Raw genomic sequence first — 17,833 nt, 5'->3', positions numbered from 1 at the left:
CCCTGGAGGAGGAGGGCTGGCAGGTGAGTGGGAGAAGGGGAGGGGAACGGGCTCCCACAGGTGTCCCAAGAAAGGCTGGGGGTCCTGGAGTATTCAGGGGACCATGAGTCCGCTAAGTGGATCTCTGAATCCCACACGGATCATGAGAAGGGTTAGCTCCCTCCCAAGAGAGAAGGGGCGCTGGGGACAGAGCCAGGATTCACTAAGCACGCCGGTCTCTAGTAAGCATCACTCTGCACAATCCCATCCCAGTCCAATCCCACCGTCTGCTTTCTGTCTGTCTCCCCACGGGGATGCAAGTTCCTAGAAGGAAGGCACTGGGTCTCTATCTGCGTACCCCTGGCAATTCCATCAGCTGGCACAGAGTATCTGAATTCCTATCACATCCTCTCATCCACAACACCCTCCCCTTGGTTGCTATCCTCGTACCCTTTGTTTTTCCTCAAAGGACATGTCCCTACTTGACATCAGATATTTGCATAGGTATTGATTTATTGTCTGTCTCCATCACACATGCCAGAATGTGATTATGAGAAACGGTCTGTTATGTACACGACTGCGAGCACCTGGTGGGATTCTCGGCACATGGGAGGCCATTCATAAACACCTGCCACATAACTCAACAAGTCGTAGGTGTCAGTGTGGTTTTTAAGAATCGGTGACAGGGCAGTGGCACTCTATGGAGGGCAGGTACATGGGTTACTGTGTTGAATTCTCCCACATGCTACTGACGGAAGAATGACAGATCAGGTGAGAGAGGAGAAGTGACCAGCCGTGGTCACAGGTCTCATTGATGGCAGGGGTGGGCTTCAAGCCCAGTTCTGTCCGACCTCAGAGCCTGTGCCCGATCGGCTTCTCCTTGCTGCCCCGAACCTAATGGGGAAATCAGAAAACAAAACAGGGAAATCTCCTGCCCCCCCCAGGAGAAGTGGCCTCATTTTCTGATTAGCTCACAAGATTTGGGGTCTAGTCATCAGAGGAGAAGGACCAACCAGGCTGACTTACAGAAAACGCCCCACTGCACCGATTCATGAGGGCATATATGCAGTGGATGACGACGTACCTGGCCTCCCCTGGAGGTCTCGTAATAGCTCTGTTGCTTTCACTTCCTGACTTTACAGAGGCTCAGAGAGGTGAGGCAACTTGCCCTTGGCCACAGAACCAGCTCTTGGGAGGGGTGGGCAGAGAGTTGACCCCAGCTCAGCTTGACTCCAAAGCCTGTGGTTTTTTTCCAAGCTAGTTTCCTTTATGTTTTGAGCGGGCATCGGCAGGCTCTGGAGCCAAACCACAAAGCCATCCCAGATCGGCATCTCGTCTTATCCTATTCCCGTAGGATTTCAGATCCTTGGTAGTGAATTTCAACTTCAGTGTGAGTTTAGTAGTTTTAACAGGAGCCTCTGGAGATTGAAACACCTCGCAGGGGTCCAGTGAATATAAACTTCTGAAAGAAATCCAAGCATTTGGGCTTAAGATTGGGCATCATTGATGACCATCACCCTACCCACCCAGTGCCAAGCCCAATGCCTGGGAACTGCTCTGTCCCCACTCCAGCCACAGACCTCGAGCTGGAGAGGCCATATCTCGTAGAACACCGTTCCCCAGTCTCTGATGATTGGCCCAAACTGAGCCAGTCACTGTCCACGCCTTCTTCAAGCCCAAGTTTTGATTGGTCCAATCCAGAGCAATGGGAGACCTTCTCTAGGAGTTTCTGAATGGGACCTGGAGGAGGAGGTCATTAGTCCTTCTCTGGTAATAGGCTGTGCAAGCTGTTCGAATCCAGAATCAAGAGGTAACACCTTCACAGAGAGGTATTTAAAGCTTGGGACAACCTGCCGTGTGTCCCTGAGGACACATGAGGCAGAGATGGGGGTCTCCTCTGTGGATGCCCTTGTTCGGTGCCATGGCCTGCCTCTCCTGGGGATCTCTCCGTGGAGATGCTGTACACATTCGGGCCACCCTCACTTTGGTCTCACATCCTCTCCAGCCCTTCCCTAGCCTGAATTTCACCCAGCCGGGCCTGATGTGGTAATATCCAGAACTCGTGGCTGAGCCCCAAGCTCTTCTGTTTCCGTCTGAAATCCACTCCCACAAGAGCCCCTCCCACCTAGGTCTGCTCCCCAGTCTTCAGGAGGCCGGGGATGGTGTGCACCGGCACACGAAGCCACGCTATGCACACACGTGCACGCACACACACACACACGCAGATCATGCCTGCTCTCCCTCTCACGGATACATTTATACACACAAATCCGGCCATCACACAGTACATCTGTGTCCTTGCATGCAGAGCTCACATGGCCACTCATACCCACACACAATCTCCCACGTCGGGCACACGGGCCCAGGGGCGTCCGCCATGCCTGCGCTGTCGTGCGCAACTCACACTCACATGTGCCTCTTCTGTGTGACAACAGACTCTGCCTGGGAAGGACCTATACCCCAGAAGGTGCAAAGTCAAGAGAGCAGGAGGAAGTCAGTAATGGATGGCGGGCTAGGGGAGGGGAGGAACATGTGGCAGGAATGCAAACGTGCTTTATACCCATAATGGTGCAAAAAGGTGGCTCTATTCTTTAGTGACACTAACAGCTCCCTTTGCTGACACCCTCTGTGCCAGCCCTGGGCAAATCAAGCTTTACTCACAAGACCTTCTCCGGACGGCCCTCTCCAGCATGACCATGCAAACCCCACCCTCTTAACACACACACTCACACACACGCACGCACACACACGTGCATAGATACGGGTGTGTATGTGTTTCCTAGCCTGTGTGGACATTTCCACACACCTGCCTATGTGAAAATCATTTTACATTTCAAAACGGCGTATTTCTTATTTTTGTATTTCTAACTCTTTATCCTTGGATGTAGAAAGTGAACTTGTTGGCTTCCCTAAGTATGCTCTCTGCACCCCTCACATTTCGTTATGTATTTATTCATTATGTATTTCATTATGTATTTATGTATTATTTCGTTATGTTCTTGTACACAGTCTGGCCGGTGCTGTAAATGGGTGTATCATATAGAGAAAAATCACTGTGATCACCAAATCACTAAAATACTCAAGATTTTAATTTTTAAAAACATCTGACCCATTGTTTATTCCTATACTCTAGAATATATGCCTCCTGCAGGCAGAACTCTTTTTTTCTGTTCTGTTGACTGCTGAATTTCCAATACTACAGCACATCATAGGCACTCGGTAAAAATATGGTCTTTGGAATACTTCACTTCATACCTCGGGCCACACCATGAGGTGGGTACCATTTGGACTCATCTTACACACCAGGCAGTGGGGGCTTGGAATGTAAGTGGTCGACTCGGGCACACAGCCACGAGTCACAAGGCAGGTTCTGGCCCGGGCTGTCTGGTTCCAGAACTTGGGCTATCAGTGCCATGCTCCACAAGATGGTCTGAGAGAGGATAAGTTCACGGCCCTTCTCAGGGCTGAGCTTGCCCAGCTGCGAAATGAAGGTAAAGGAAATATTTTCTCCTGTCTCCTTCTGCTCAAGGATTGTGTGATTTCACAACTGACACTTGGCACTTGTGAAAACTCGATACTTAAAGCATTTCCAAACGGCTTACCCGATTGGATTCACGTGACCCAGACAGGTTGCCTTGAGGCTCAGGGAGGTGAATCCGTGGCCTAAGTCCCACCCCCTGTGAGTGGTGAGGCCAGGTATGCGCTCCCGAGTGTCCCCAAGGTCGCGGGTTGCTGGAGTGACACAGACATCCGGCCTCCTGCCTCCATCAGCAGGCTCTGTTTGCTGCCCTAGAGAAGTTACAGCCCTGCTACCTGTGGCACCTCTCTCCTTTCTTTCCTTCAACTACCATAGAGGATCACCTGCTAGGTTTCAGGCACCGCACCAGGCACAAGGGGTGTAGGCCGTCTCCACCCGTACAAGCTTGCATTCCAGAAGAAAGGCAGACAAACTGCAGCCTGGGTATGCTCAGTGGGCCAAAGGTGACCCTTAGGGACACATGGGTGGGGACCCCTCGGGGTCCAGGAAGACTTCCCCAAAGAGGACTCAGTGCCTTTCCTGAGACCAGTGGATCTGTAGGAATAAATGGAGTGTGGGGGCTCACTGTGGCGCGGAGGCCCTGGGGTCAGTAAGCCAGACCACTGGGAGGGCTCACTCTGCCCACCGATCACCTCAGGGGACACAGTGCTACACAGCCAATGCCTCCGAGACCCCTGACTTGTCAGGAGGGAGTTCCTTCCAACTCCTTCACCCAAAAGCTGGCTGCTGCCAGGCTCGAAGGCCCTCCCATATTTCCCCTGCCTGGCCCGCCTCTCTCTATCTCCAGGGAAGCAGGATTCATCCTAGGCCTGATTTATTAGCCTCATCCTGGAATCATCCCAGATGCTGTCGCTGGTCTCATTTACTGACCTGCCTGAGGGCCGGAGAAGGAAATTCATTAGGCCAGGCAGAGCTGGCGGCCAGGCCCATCTGTCTGGGCATCTGTCCCCCTTTCTCCCCTCCTCCTCCCCTTCTATCCTCTCCACCTGCAAGGGGAATTTTGTGCCTGCAACCCTGCTCAGGATCACCAAGGCAATGACACCACTGAGACGCCGGGTCCCCAGGGGAGGATCCAGACTGAGGAGGAGGAGGCACTGAGCTCCCCTAGAATCTCCTTTGCAGTCAGCTGCCCGCACTGCATCCCCAGGCTGTCCTGACCCAGGAAACAAAGCATTTTCCACCGTGGATGTGGAAACCTCTCTCCCAGTAGCTGAGAGCAGGTACACCAGACCTGCCGGTTTGTATGCAAACAGTGTCTGCCTAAGCAAGTGGTATGGAAACGAACACGTCCACACATCCTGCTGCCTTTACAGCAAAAGACCGGAGGGCACTTCAGAAGCATTCTCATCCCAACATGGGGCGAGTAAGGTGATGTTAGGGAGTATAGGAATCAAAGCTTATTATTTTAGTATGTACTAAATACATTTTTAAATTCAAATTTATAATTAGCATAGATAACCCTCGATTACATTAGTTACAAATGCTTTGACTAGAGCTTAAATGGGTATTTACATTTTTAAAAGCAGGCCAATTTTTTTAATGCTAAGTAAGTTAACAGTTACAGGAATTGTACAGATACGGCAAAAATACCAGAGTTCGGGACACACTAATTTAAAAGAACAGGGTAGTGAATGCATTGCCAAGGTTACATTCCTCTCGAGGTGGGGCAAACCTTATTAAGCCAGTCTGTTTCGTGGAGGGAAACTGCAACCCCAGGTAACTTGCTCAGCCAGCACCTGCTCTCCTCAGCCTGCTGAGGAGAAAGCACTTGAACCAGAAATTGCATGTGTGCAGTGACCCTAGAGTTTAAGCAAACAAGGCCTCAGGCCTCGGTAAATGTTTAGCCTCAGTGACTGGCTGGCAGGGGGGCAAGGCCCGAGGACCTCTGTCCCTGACAGCTGGCACCATGGGAGCCAGCTGGGGCAACGGAGGTGGGGAGGGAAAGCCTGGGTCCCCTCTCCTCCCCCTGGTGACCTCTTCTAAACCAAGGAGAAGTAAGGTGCGAGATTCTTGGAGGCTGCAAGGAACAAATGAGGGGCAGTGTTTGCAGCTGCGTCTGTGTTGGTAATATCCTGGAGTCTCTCACACACACACACACACACACAAAATCACTGAGCACAGTCCCCTCCATTTGTATGCACAGACACAAGTATACATTGACACGCAGACACACTGACTCCAACACAGAGCTGTCGGTCGAGACCCACATACCCCACAAAAAAATGTACACATAAAAACAGCAACACACCTTCATGTCATTTCATACACACATAGATGCAATAACCATGCTCGACCACAGTCACCTACATATATGCAGGCACGCGTTCATACAGCGTCCACACAGAGCTAAACGTGCACACAGTTGTGTTGGCCTAGATAGCCAAACACAGGCAAACACAGAGAAAGAAAGCCAGCACTTACACAAAGAAAGAGAATATGCACCAAGATACAAGCCCCTTCCACATTTACGTGCACACCCATAGATCCATTCTGATACACACAGATAAGCACACGCACAGGTGATCGTACACATACACATACACACATACACATGGAGGATGGAAATATATATTCCTAGCCATAGTACAGAACCGCCCGCTTTTGGCTTGGAAATGTCACCTCAGACGAAACAGAATCCACCTCTCACGTGTCCCTTCTGCTGCCAGCAGCCCAGCTCATCCCAGCTCAGAAGCTGAGCCTGAGCCAGGTATCTGAATGAAGTGAGGAAGACACCCTGGTCCGTTTGTCACTCCTCTTCCCCGCCCCACCCCCCAAGGAGCTTAGGGGCTGGGGGCATTAGGAGGAGACCTCACCTCCGCTATCCCCGAGGTTCCTGGGGGCACAGCTATCACACCAGGCCCTCCCTCCACACTGCACACATGGCTTTGGCACATGGTTTGGATTAGACCCCGTCCGGGCTATCGCATGAAGCCACTTAACCCACTGGCACTCAGTCACAGGGACAGGGAAGAGAAGAGAGTGCCAGAGACCACTGGGGTAGTGGAGTCAAGCAGACCAGAGTTCAAATGCTCCCTCTAGCACTCCACAGCTGTGGATCTCGAGTAGGTCACTTTACCCCCCAAGCCTCTGTGTCCTCATCTATAAAGTGGGTGTGATGATAATAATATCTAGCTCAACTAACAGCCCCGAGGACTAAATTAGATAATGCACATAGAACCTCTAGCCCAGCTCTCATCACACAGTAAGTATGCTATAAACCAGGATTTCTCAACCTTGATGCTATGGACATCTGGGACCAGATAATTCTTTGCTGTGGGGGGGCTGTCCTGTGCACTGTAAGGAATTTAGCCATCATCCCTGGACTCAACCCCCTAGATGCCAAAGCACCTCCATCCAAGTTGTGATAACAAAAAAATGTCCCCAGAGATTGCTAAAGGTCCCCTGGCAATGGGGGGGGGGACAAAATCTCCCCATGTTGAGAATCACTGCTTTAAATTATATATACTTATTTGAGAGGAGAGAGAGCAAGAGAACAGGAGGAGGGGAGGGGGGGAAGGCAGAGAGAGAGGGAGAAGCAGACTCCCTGCTGGGCAGGGAGCTGGGTAAAGGCTGGGTCCCAGGACATGAGATCGTGACCTGAGCGGAAGACAGACGTTTAGCCGACTGAGCCACCCAGATGCCCCGAGATTCATGGCTTTAAATGTTGACTCTTATTTTTGTTGCTGATGTGGCTATGACTGTTAACCATCATCATTAGTACCACATTAGCTATAAGGCAATCAGAACAGAAAGGGGGACCCAGAGGGGAATGAGAACATGCTCTTGCTCCAATAGTCACTCCCTCCTCTCTCCACTTTCCCCTGCCCTTCCTCTGCTTTTGTTCCTGGAGCTGCCTCACTGGACCAGACCTGGCCTCGCTGAGCAGCCAGGGGAAGGCAGTGCGGTACGCGCAGGGGAGTGGGGAGAGGGGTTGGAATGGCTTCCCAAGAATAAGGAGATGGCCCAGGAGCAACTACACGCCTGGGAACTGGGCCTCCTGGGAAGAAGTATAGGATGCCCCTAGCTTCTGGGTGAATTTGGGTGGGGTCGGGGTGTGAGCCATGAGGACCAGAGAAGTCAAGAGCAAAGACAGCCACATGGGAAAGCAAAGGGACATGACAAGTGACTTCTTGAAAAATAACTTCATTGTATCTAAAAGCACGAAATATTAATATCTGTTGAGCGACTAATGAACACAGTTCAAAGTAACGTGGCTTCAACTTTGTAATTAGAAACAAAGGTGAAAGTAGCTGATGCTTGGGTGTACATACAACCCACTTAAAAAGAAGCCAAAATTGATGAACGACTCGGAGTTATTTTGTTGTTACAGTAGAGAATGCGAGGAAAATTGTCAGCAGACAAAATTAATCCCTTTCTTCTCCCTGTTCCATGGGAAACCCAGAGGTTTCGAGCAAAAGGGGGCTCCAGGTTATGTTGTATTGTTTAAGCCTTGACATAGGCGACACGATTATACCCATTTCACAGATAAGCAGAGCGGGACTCCAAGAGGTGCCGCCACTTGCCCAAGGTTACAGGGACTCAAATCCAGGTCTCTATGACTCCAACGCCAGAAAGAACTCGAAGTATCCAAAGCGTTGAAAATAGGCCAGGGTGGCTGGAACATAGTGTGTGGGGGCCAGATAGTGGAGGGATTTGTAGGTCATGGAGAGAAGCCTGGGTTTTATTAACGGGGTCCTGGGGAGCCACCAGCAGGTTTTTAAGCAGAGAAGTGCCGGGGCCAGATCTGCATTTTATAAAAATTCCTCTGGCCACCATATCAAGAATAGATTGGAAAGGAGCAAGGGTGAATGCGGAGAGCTGTGGGAGGCTGTGGAACATAGGCGCAGACACGCGAAGTTAACACATCCACGAGACATTTCGGGAGAGCCCCAGATTTGGGCAGCGGGTTGAACGTGGAGCTTTAGGGAAAGGAAGAGAAGGAGAATCCCATGTGTCTGACTCCAACAACTGAGGAGAAAGAGGTGACGTTTGAAATCACTGAAGAAAAAGCGATTGGGGTGGTGGGGGCAGCATTTTAATTAAATAGGCCTGCCGGTTTCCGTCCCAGGTGCCCGCATTCAGATAAAGGAGCAAGCACGAGCTGTGTTAGGAGTCACCCCTTCATGGAAACTGATGCCCCATGGGCCTGCCCGGGCCTGTGCGAGCCCCTGTTAGGCTGCCAAGCTGAGACCCCCTAGTGCGTCTGGTATTTACTGTTCATTGCTCTCGATTTCTATTAAGGCCCTCCAGTCCCCTCTCTTTTGAAAGGCTGGAGAGAATCCTCAAAAATCTATACTGGCCCATAAGCTACCAAAAATAGCTGTTTAGGTCTGCTAGAAATCGGGTAGCAGCCTTAAAAGCAACTGAATACGTTTCCCTGTCCCCTGAGCATGACCTGAATTATTTAATGATTTGCTTTCACTGAGAACAGGAGAATAGAGTGCTTCAGTCCATGGCCTTTGGAGGCAGACAGATCTAGTTTGGAAGCCAGCCTCTGTCCCATTAAAAGCTGCATGTGATCTAGGGAGAGGAAGCACAGGGCCTGGCACACAGTAGGGTCTCCGCTGATGGAAGGTGGTAGTAATCTGGGGAAGCTCAGCAAAGAGAATTTCAGCTGACGGGGCCCTTAGAGATCTTCCGGCCATTATATAGGTGAGGTAAATTGAGGCCTGGAGGGATCAAAGGATCCCCATTAGAGATAAATGCCACACCCGGAGCCCCAGCCCAGTTCTCCCTCCAGACCTCCTCTGGGAAGAGGCGTATACTGTGCATTTTCTTTTGGTTGCAAGTTTGGCTCAAAGCGGAGGTGGTGCACATGGGTACACTGCAGGCTGGATGGGTTTCACTAATGTGTACAGAGTAGACAGCATGATGTTTTGAAAATATCTAACCTAGTTGCTGTAACTTGCAAATCAGGTGGTTTCGTATAAAAATCCAAATTTCTGAATTTTGGGGGAAATCTCAGAAACCGTGCTCACCCTGGACCTGTGTTCCTACGTGGTAACAAGCAGTTGGAGCTGAGCTGGTGCTGCTCCTTTGGGCTGGTCGTGCCGTCTCTGGTTTGCCACAGTCCTCACCCCTCTCTATTGTCTCTTGGACATGAAAGCCTGGTGTTCCCTGGTGTCACCTGCAGTCGACCACCAGGCTGGAGCTATTGTGCATCTGGTATTTATACTACCCGTCCTGTCCCTGGAGGCATGTGTTTATGTTTCTGGCCCTACAGCTTCTCCTTTTTAAAAAAATGTTTTAGGAGATAAAGCCATACATAGACTCCAACCCCTCAGTACCATGTTACCTGTTGTTATATAATCCTGAGTCATCTCTCTCCAGTTGGAGAAGCAACTAACTGTGTTCCTTCTGAAATCTTCCTCCTCACATCCATTTGGAAATAGAAAATTCTGCCTGTCTTTGTAGATGGGCCTTTTCTCTGCATTCCCCACTTTTCCTCTCCTTTTTCTCTTGGATCATGCCACGCATTAGGGTCCTCATTCTTCCGGGTTCTTTCCCTTCTCCATCCCAACCTCCCTGCCACCCCTACGCCTGCCCACCAGGTGACTCTCTTCCCCTCCTCCGTGCAGAAGGCTGGCCCAGTGCTCTGCCCCCTCCACTGCTCTGTAGGGCCGGCCTTGCTTTCTGCATCTGGGGGCCCAGAGGATCCAAGGACAGACAGCATTGCTAAGTGCCATATTCACTGGGGGGGGCATAGTGATTGGATTTTCTGAGTTCCTTGGAGTAGCCCAAGGATCATCACCAACCACCCATTCCCATGGGTTGCTCTAGATGGTGGGATAAAAGATCTTTACTTGTCTCCCCTCCACTTTTAGGATGAATAAATGAGGATGTCCTGTCTGAGATATTTGGGGTGTACCCCTTTGATCCTCTATTTCAACCTTCACCACTTTCAAACTTGCCATGTCCTCCCAGCCAGCCTCCCTACGTCTGTTTCATACACTTCTGCCCCTTTTCCACTTGCCTCTTGTTTGACCACATTGTCTGGCTGCCGGCCGAAACAGCTTCAAGAGTTCCCTGTCACCTTCAGAATAAAGCTTAAGGCCTTGGCCAGCCAGATGGGGCTCACCAAACTTCCCAGCCTCATCTCTCACCTTCTCCATGAGCAGTGGGCACTTGGCCAAGAAGGCACAAGCTTTCACCTGGTCCTTCCAATCTGCCACTGCTTCTTCCTCAAGCAGGACAACCCTTTCTAATCCTTTGGGAATCAGCCTCGTCCCTGATCTTTTCCCACCGAAGTGGCTCGGTGGTTTTTCACCTGCTCTGTGCTCACAGCCCTCTGCTGTGGCCTGCCTGGCTGCTCTGTGTTTATAGATCTGTCTCCCAGTCTCTGAGGCTCTCAGACAAGGGCCCTCTGGTTTGTCTGTGTCCTCAGAACCTGGAGCAGGGCCTGGCATGAGAAAGAGTCACAGACGACTGGAAGAACTCAAAACAATGCATCATTGAGTTTCAGCAAAGACACAGGCCGTTCCCAGTTGGAAGTGGTTGTCCTTGGGTCTTTGAGAAGCTACCTCCTGTTTCATATGTACGAGGGCAGTCCTTCAGTGAGATGATCGCAGGCCCTTCCCCTGCCTTTCCTTTCCCAGGACTAGGTCCTTCCACCACTGGGTGCAAGACGCTTGACCACAAAGTGTCTTGACTTACTGCTGCCCATCTTCAGGGTCAAGATCTTGTGACTCCACGTGGACAGTAAGTTCTGCAAGGGCAAGTCTGTGGTACCCCTCCATCCATCCCTCCATCCATCCAGGCAAGCATTTACACTGTACCACACATGCCAACTGTGTGCTGGGGCTGAAACGGAAAGCAAAATCCGATGGCACTTCTACCCTCCCTTCATCTGACAGTGCAGTGTGCTGGTCTGGGCATCCAAACAGACCATTATGAATAACTGTAGAGTATCAACCATGACAAGAGCCTTGAAGGAGAAATCAGCGGTTCTGTGAAGGCCTGTCACAGGTAGACAGCTCCTGATGGGAGGGACTAGAAAAGCCCACCGTGGTGGCAGCAGCAAGAAGGCCAGAGAGTGGGGTACAGAGGAGCAGGCACCTCAGACCTGGGAGGCCATGGCCATGAGCCCTGTCTTGGGGTATTGGCAACAGGAAGACACTGGCCAATGTTAAGGCAGCACGATGCCCGAGTTGGCAACCTAAATGTTTCTTTGTTCATTCCTTCATACAAATATGCTCAATAAAACGTGTACTTTTCCTGCGACATCATTTTTTCTTATATAGTACAAAGTGTATATTTATATACCATATATGTCTGTCGATATATAAATACACAGACACACTCGCACACGAACCAGCACACGTGCTTAGAGCTTCCCTCTTCTCCTTGACACTCAGTTCTATGGAAGGTAGTCGTCCACTGAAATGTAGCCATCACCATCGTCACCTTCTTGACTAATAACTATCACCTCTTATATTTTATATTATGTCATATACTTGATATTTATATAACTCTTCAGCCAGTGCAACTGCACCGGGAAACTTCTATGCATTGTCCCGACTCCTCACAAAAGTCCCACTGGTTATTTCTGCTTCCCCGTTTCGCACATGGGGAGACTAAGGTTCAGGGATGGGAAGCTGCTTGCCCAGGGTCACACAGCCAGAAATGGGGGGAGGCAGTGCTGGATCCCAGTTCTGCGGGATCCCACCCCCATGCTTTCTCCTTCCTAGAATTTCAGGACCCAAAGGGACCTGAAAGAATGACCAGACAGCTGGCTGAGTAGGAGCTGCCTGTGGCTGCACGAGTTTGCCTCTGTTTCAAGAAAGAGCCATTCAGGAAATGGGGACCATGACCGTGGCTGCACGGACCAGCTGGGCTCTGGAGACTCGATGGAACTGCCCAGCCATTGACAGCCCCAGCACAATGGATCCGCTGACCCAGCAGTCAGAGGTGAGCCCCAGAGGTCACTGGCCCTCGGCCGAGGAGAAGCAGCACGGATGTGTGATCCCTTTGCCTGTGGACCACACAGGGAGGATGACAGGAGACTCCGAACTCAGATGGCCAACCTCAAAGCCCACAGGGCACTTGACCCTGGCCTCTGGGGTCAGACTTAGATTCATATGCAACTGGTTTGGGTTGTGTCTGACATTTGCTGGGCACTTTCACATGTGTCTTTCCACCCAGCCCCACAGTGACCCTTTGAGAATAGTACTATTAATATCCCCAGTTAAAGACGAAGAAAGGGAGGCTCAGAGAGGTTCAGTGTCTGACCTAAGCTCAAACAGCTACTAGATGGCAGAATTCCCCTCAGTAGATTTCAATCTCCATTCATTCAGTAAACATTTATGGCACGTCTACATGCTCCAGGCACTATTGTAGGCCTCTGGAACACAAAGCTAAACCAAACAGACAAAACCCCTGCCCACGTGGGGCTCACGTTCGAGTGACCCAGAGCCAGAGCCTGTGCAGTCACTACTGGGACAAAAACATAAAACTAAGACCAGTTCCTGTCTTTGGGGAGCTTGAGGCAGTGGAGGAGACCCAGATATAGGCCATTTCAAGGCACTGTGGAAAGTTCAGGGTGCCCTGACAGCTGTCAGCTGCAGGGCTGTGAGAACAGAGGGTAGGCATCAGGGAAGGTTCCTGGGGGAGGAGGTACCTGAAACGGTCCCTTCAGGATCAGCGGGGCCAAGACCATCCGTCCAGGTTGAATTCACAGCTGGGGAAGTAGCCCAGACCTGGTGTCTCTGGGCCGCTGTGATCTGAGGCTCAACAAAGCTGCCCAGACTCCTCTCGCTCTCCCAAATACAGCTTGCACAAAGGCCCAGAGGCAAGAGTCCTGTCTTTGGTTCAGGGAACCCTCCATCTGGTTATAGTCAGGCTTTGACGTGGCTGAAGAAGAGAACAGGGGCCCAGAAGGCCTCAGGCTTTCAGGAAGTACAGTAAGTTTGATGGTTTTAAAGATGCTCTGGGGCTGAGGAGAGGCCCAAGTGGAGGGGACAAGGATGGAGGCAGCAGGGAGGCCTTAGGGCGTCTGGGCCATAGTGGGACTGGGAGGGGACTATGCCAAGCCCAGGGCTCTGAAATTGTTTAATTTATCTTTCCAGAGGCAAAATTATCCTTGCTCATTTAAAACAAAAAGCAAAGCAGAAGAAGGAAGAAAAGAAAAGAAAAAAAGAAAGGAAAAAACCAAGAGTGAAGGTAGGTGGGGAGAAGCATCTCAAAACAGCAAAGTCAAGCCCAGTGTTCTTTTTAAAACGTTTTATTATGAAATACTTCATACCAAGGAATGTATGCAGTTTATATTAGATTCTAAAGCACAATCATAAAACACCTGTGACCCCACCATTCAACGCAACGATGTAAGAACTGGAACCTGTCGAGGTGATCAGAGTCTTCCTGAGGCTCCCTCCACTCCCCACCCCCACCCCCTGGCCCCCACCAGAGCTAACTACCGCCTGAATTTCATTTTGGTCTCTTTGTTTTCCTTCATCTTTTCTGTTGACAACATACAAATGTGTCCCTAAATGACATAATACTTGATTTGCTTGTTTTCAAGTTTTGTTAAAAATGTACCTTAGGGGGGCGCCTGGGTGGCTCAGTGGGTTAAGCCGCTGCCTTCGGCTCAGGTCTTGATCCCAGGGTCCTGGAATCGAGCCCTGCATCGGGCTCTCTGCTCAGCAGGGAGCCTGCTTCCTCCTCTCTCTCTGCCTGCCTCTCTGCCTGCTTGTGATCTCTGTCTGTCAAATAAATAAATAAATAAAATCTTTAAAAAAAAAAATGTACCTTAGGTTTCAAATCCAGTGTTGTGTGTCTCTAACCCACCATGTTGGTGCACGAGGCTGCAAGGATTTCGCTCTCATGAGTATATGGTATGCTCGCTGCATGCATACAAACACCCCACCCCACTCCCCGTTGTAGCTCTTCTCCTGCTGGTGAGCCCCTGGGCGGTGGCCCTCCGTGAGCCATCACAAGTGACACCGTGCTAGGCATTCTTGTGCCTGCCTCCCAGAACACATGTGCACGGGTTTCTCTAGGAAATCCTGGGGGTGGACCTGCTGGGCTGTGGGGCCCAGTGCGCTTTCCAATTTTCTGTTCCAAGCTGGGCCCAGCCTCCCTGTATCAGCATGCTGGAGCTGAGTGTGGCTGTCCAGTGCAGGCAGGCCCAGGCCAGGCCCTCAGCCATCTCCCAGGACTCAGCAGAGTCCCTGGATGGCCCTCTTCCGCCAGCAAGACCAGCACTCCTCCAACTGCCTCCTAACTAGGTCAGGAGAGAGTGTCAGTCTCTCGCTCTGGGTTTGTTTCATTTCCTTCTGTGCTCGGGCCTTGGCAGGCTCTGTTCACAAGCCACTGGGTCCGAGGGAGACGGAAGCCTACTAGCTAGGCTGGCCACACACCAGGCACCATTCAAAGCACCTTCCCTCTGTCCCAACTCAGTCTTCACAACTGACAGCACGAGGCAGCAACTACTTTAGCCCCATTCTCTAGATGAGAAGGTGAGGCACAGGAAGGCAGGAGCTTGCCCAGAGCCGTGCATGCAGAAAGTGGACATCAAACCCAGGCCGCCGGGCTCCTGCCTCCCCAGCCATTCTGCCAGCTCACGTCCTGCAAGAGGGACAGCACTGCCTCCTGCCCATTCCTGAATCCCAAAGCATTCCCTTGCATGCAAAGAAGAGAAACAGAACCTGAATGAATGTAAGCACAAAGGGGGACTTCCTGGCTGACGGAAATAAATCCAGAAGCCAGGTAGAAAGCAGACCTCAGGCCCACTGGACCCCAGGGGCAAACACTACCCTCACCTTGATGTCCCTGTATGTGTGGTCTTCTTTCTGTTAGCTCAAGAGAGGCAGGAACATGGCTGCCTGTGGCTCTCACTTCACCTTTTGACAGACCCACCAATTCCTGTTAAAAAACAAATCACGAAAAGACAAACAACATAACCAGCAGGGAAGGATTATGATAGGCCCGGGGAAGGGTGCTGATGAGCTCAGGCTGGGCCAGCCTGTCCTCTCCTGAACAATGCCAGTGGCCAGGGGAGGGTGGCAGTGGTGTAGGGGCCCCGGCCTATAGCTATTAAGGCTGCATCTGTTCCCAGGAGGGGGACCGCACAGACCCCCGTGCCCCCCTGAGTGGGGGATTGTGATGAGGCCAGCCCGCCTGTGAAGACAGTTTCGGGTGCTACTAGGGCCCTATCTGCACCAAAGCTCTTCCTTTTTGAGCAAGGCCAGGGTCATTACCCAGAATCCAACTAGGCTGCAAAGACCTCTTCCCTTAATAGCTTCCTATTTGGTATTCAGGGAAAAGAGGTTTCCACCTGGTATTTTTAACCAACACAAACTTCCGTACACCTAACCCATGGACAGTCCTGGGACCAACTGAGGGAGTGTGGACATAATGCCCAGACGGCTCAGGGAAGTCACAGAGCCGTGGGAGGGGGGCAATTAGGCCACTCAAGAAAGCCCAAGGAGGGGCATGTCCTTACTTTTTAATGGGAATGGGACTCAGGGCACAGGGAAGGGAAGCAGAAGCAGGGCAGGGGACACATGACTTGACAGAAGAAAGTGTTACACGGGCTGACCTGGCTTCTCGCTGTGTATCTTTCCCCTAAAGCCCACCCAACCCTCACCTCGCCCTGGGCCCCGGCCACCCCTGTGGGCCCCGGCAAATGTCTGATGAGTCCTTCGTGAAACCAGGTCAGAGAGCATTCAAGAAGCAACTCAGGGAGTCAAGCAGACGCAAATCTGGACAGCACAACAAAGCCAACCTGTCCGCCAAGGAAACTCAATCCGATTATGCCCCGGAGCCCCCGTGGCCGGAGCAGCCTTGTGACAGAGAAGAAAGGGCGCTTTCATGGACCTGGCCCTGCCTGCTGGCAAAACGGGCCCTGCAGGGGCCCTGCCCTCTCTCTAAGCGGCCCCACGGGACCCACTGGCCCCTTAGCCTGCCTGGGGGTGGGGGTGGGGAAGGGAGCCCTTCATCAGGCCTCCGAGGAGACGAGGAGACGGGTAGTGGGAAAGGGATCGCAGGAAAAACCACAGGCAACAAATGGCTTCAAGGTTAAGGCTCGGGAGATAAAAAAGACAGTGTGTGTTTGTCCTGGAAATTGGCTCATGGAAAGATTAAATTTAGGAGTAACTGGGGCAGATACGCAGGGAAGCATGTTTCCTTAATGAGCCAGTCTTTATTTAACTGCTTAATCATTTACTGGGCCAAAAAATCTGGAGGTGACTCCAAAAGTCACGACGATGAAGACAGTGATAGATTGAGCCCGGTCCGGCTGTTTCAAGGGCCGGGCTCCTATGACATCAGGTCCCTGCGCCCATCGTCCTTGTCATCCTGATGGGACAGGGCTGAACTGCACTCATGCCCCGATAACCCCCGAGTGGCACAGCTGCTTTGCTCCAGAACAACCTCTCTTTGCCATTTTGTTGTCCTAACGGGGAGGTGACTAGGATGGGTAGTTCATTTGGGTGCTGCTTCCCCCTCCTGGCCTGATATGGCCTCCCTCCCTCCAGCTTCCTCCAGGAGCCCCCCGGCCTCCTGCGTTCCCTCCACTTCACTTCTCTTCCATCTCCCCACTTATTCATTCCACAAAGTGTTTTCAAGCTACCAACATATAGTGTTCGTGGTGTTAAAATATGGTGTAGAGAAAGTCCAGTGAAATGGCTGCTTCTGGAAGCATCTTACAGCCCAGTGGGTGAGGCAGACCCCATCCAGTAATCCTACAATATTATCATTATAAACTGCAACAAGGGCACTGATGAAAAAGTGGAGAAAAAAAAACTGGGTTCACGGGGAGGGGAGAGGAACGAATGGGTGGAGCACAGGGCGTTTTCCGTGCAGGGAAGTGATCCTGTATGTTACTGTATTGGTGGATAGAGACGCCATGCATTTGTAAAACCCATAGAATGTACAACCCCAGGAGTGAGCCCCCATGTAACTAGGGGCCTTAGTTAATAACATATTGGTATCAGCTCAGCAGTTATAACAAGCTTCCCACCCTAATGCAAGATGCTCATAATAGGGAAATCTGGGAGAGTCGGGAGAGGGGGTCCAAGGGAACTCTGTGCTATTTCTCTGCAAACTTCAAACTTCTCTGAAAATGTCTATTAAAAGAGGTGAAGACAACTCTAAATGGCTCTCACAGACAGCCTGATCTCCACTCAGGTGTCTGCAGACCACACTGGTTGGCCGTTACTCATCTTGGTCACATTTCCCCTGCGGGAGTGGGGTGGGAGTGGGGTAGGCAGGGAACCACTGTTTAGTGAGTTCCCCGTAATGCGCCGCTCATCATCAGGCTCTGCTCAACTGTTACACTTGCTGTAGAAGGGGGAGAAGGAGTCTTGATCTCCTAGGGGA

Source organism: Lutra lutra, chromosome 5, assembly GCF_902655055.1.
Source record: "Lutra lutra chromosome 5, mLutLut1.2, whole genome shotgun sequence".
In the NCBI taxonomy this organism is placed as follows: Eukaryota; Metazoa; Chordata; class Mammalia; order Carnivora; family Mustelidae; genus Lutra; species Lutra lutra.
Note: the sequence above shows the minus strand (reverse complement) of the source record.